The sequence below is a fragment of the Saccopteryx leptura genome, chromosome 4 (genome assembly GCF_036850995.1).
Source record: "Saccopteryx leptura isolate mSacLep1 chromosome 4, mSacLep1_pri_phased_curated, whole genome shotgun sequence".
Classification (NCBI taxonomy): Eukaryota; Metazoa; Chordata; class Mammalia; order Chiroptera; family Emballonuridae; genus Saccopteryx; species Saccopteryx leptura.
In genome coordinates this window covers 140,028,939-140,031,560 of record NC_089506.1, presented here as the reverse complement: position 1 = coordinate 140,031,560, position 2,622 = coordinate 140,028,939, and positions in this window count along the sequence as shown.

The following is a 2,622-nucleotide window of genomic DNA, read 5'->3' as shown; positions in this document are numbered from 1 at the left end:
CCTATCTTCCTAGTTAGCAGTCTTGAAGAAGTCTATGTCTTTCTCTGTTCTAAAATGTTAGACAAACAATGTGGTTTTTGTGCTGGAGCAATGAGAAGCCAAGAAGCTTATAAAGATATTGAAGGATGTTTAAAGTTGTATTCAAATATAAAAGGGCAATCGAAATATTTACATAATTGAGATTACTAAATCCAAAATGTGCATAAATTTATTGTAATCAATAATTGTCATTTAAGCCCTGGCCAGTTGTCTCAATGGATTGCAAGTGTCCCGAAACTATGGCCCGCGGGCCGCATGCGGCCCCCTGAGGCCATTTATCCAGCCCCCCCTGCTGCACTTCCAGGAGGGGCACCTCTTTCATTGGTGATCAATGCGAGGAGCACTGTATATGGTGGCCTTCCAATGGTCTGAGGGACAGTGAACTGGCCCCCTGTGTAAAAAGTTTGGGGACCCCTGGATTAGAGCATCAGTCTGACATATGGACGTCCCAGGTTTGATTCCTGGTCAGGGCAGGCAGGAGAAATGACCATCTACTTCTCCCCTCCTCCTTCTCCCCTCTCTTTCCCTCTTCCCCTACTGGAGCCAGTGGCTCAATTGGTTTGAACATCAGCCCTGGGCACTGAGGATAGCTCTGTTGGTCTGAGCATAGGCCTCAGATTCTAAAAATAGCTCAACTGAATTAAGCATTGGCCCCAGACAGGACTTGCCAGGTGGATCCCAGTTAGGATGCACATGGGAGTCTGTCTCACTCTCTCCTCTCCTTTCACTTGGAAAAAAGAAAAGACAAAAAATAATAATAATTATAATTTACTTGTTAAATCAATTCTTTCAGAACATGGAGCACCATATTCTTTATACTATACCTGTTGTATTTATGATCTTTATTAGCTATAATTTTCTTGTTTATTTTCATAATTTGATGATTCAGCTCTGATTTATCCCTGCTATTTTTTTTCATAAATATTCATATTAACTTCCTATATTTCATTCTTTTCTTGTAGTATCAAAATTCTTGGTTACTGGAAGTATATCTTATAATCATACATATTGTATGACATTATGTACTTTTCTGTACATAAAAAGAAAGATAAATATTTCTATTCCCTACAACTAGCCCACAGTGGAGCAGCTGATGATGATGCCACATTCTGGGAAAAATATTTTTCTGACTTACTCTGTCATCTGGATTATTGCAAATGACAATGAGGCAATTGGTCTGGTAAGTTTCCAGATACACTTCTGACAAAGCCAATCATGTGAATATGTCAGATCACTTGTGGCACTATTTTAACTTAGATCCTAATCCTGAAATACATTTCTACCATTAGAGTTTTGTAGTGTGTACAAACATAATAAATAAAGATTCATGGAGCCATTGGGAAAGCTAATTCACAATAATGTGCTATTACTTATTGATGAACATTTGTCAATTTACCTTCTGCCAACTATTAGCAAAATTGCTCTTTGGTGATATTTATTATGGAAATCACTTTTTCTGTTTGAGGTTTTTTCTTTTTTTTTATTTAGACAATTAGATTTAACAGGATGACAGGTCAAAAGGTTAATTTCTAATTCTGTGTCAGAATATTAATGCTTAGTTCCTACAAGGGATGGTCCCTAGATTCTATATTCTGATTTACTAGCACTGAGGTTAGGTTCACTGCCCGGTCTATTCTTTCTCCAGATGACGCAGACATGGGAGTTGTTGACAAGGTAAAGGTGTGTTCAGTGTGAAAAAGAGTATATTTAAGAATCTGAAAGGGAAACATAACTGGTTTATTCTTACAACTATAAAACATGTCAGTTAAAGGTACATGATAAAGCTTTATAGGTAGAAAAATAAAACTCTACAGACCTAAATTTGAAGTACAGAGAAACTCAAAACTAAACAATAAAAAAATAAAGAAGCCTATGAAGCTAAAGAAATAAACCTAAAGACCTATTTTTAACAAGATCTTGAAAATTTAATGCACAAGACATTAATCATAAAAATAATTGAACTTACTTAAATGCCAAAGTGAATATAAGGTCAGTTTATGTTACAGGTATATATTCATATGCTATCCCATAACTTCAGCTGCATACCCTTATATAACACGTTTCATGAGTTTATTTTATATTTCAGCATTTTCCTCTTAAAGTTAAAATTGTGTTTTTTCTCTAAAATTTATTCCTAAATTTTCATAGTTTTTCTTCTATTCCATGGGAGCATGTTCTAATCTGTATTTGAACACCTCTCCTATGATCCCATGTATGTACTTTCCTCCCTAATTTGGTTGTGAATTTCTCAAGAGCTAGTGCCTGCCCTATTTTTATTTTACATTTCTTTCTTTTCTCTACTAGCTACACAAAGTCTGACACTAAAAAATCCAATAATTATGTTCCTTTCCTCCATAAGAGGAGAAAGTTGGGAACCTTTACCTTCCAGAGAGACAGCCTATAAAAATTGTTATCATAATTAACTGTCATGTATAAATGTAAAGAGAGACAAATGGGTAGTTGGAGTCTGAAGTTGGTGTCACTGTGTCTTTTGCCTCTTGACCTCAGCCTCCACAAAAATTCTGAATATGTTATATAATATACAGTGAAACCATTTAGAAAATATTTGTGGTGTGATTTCTA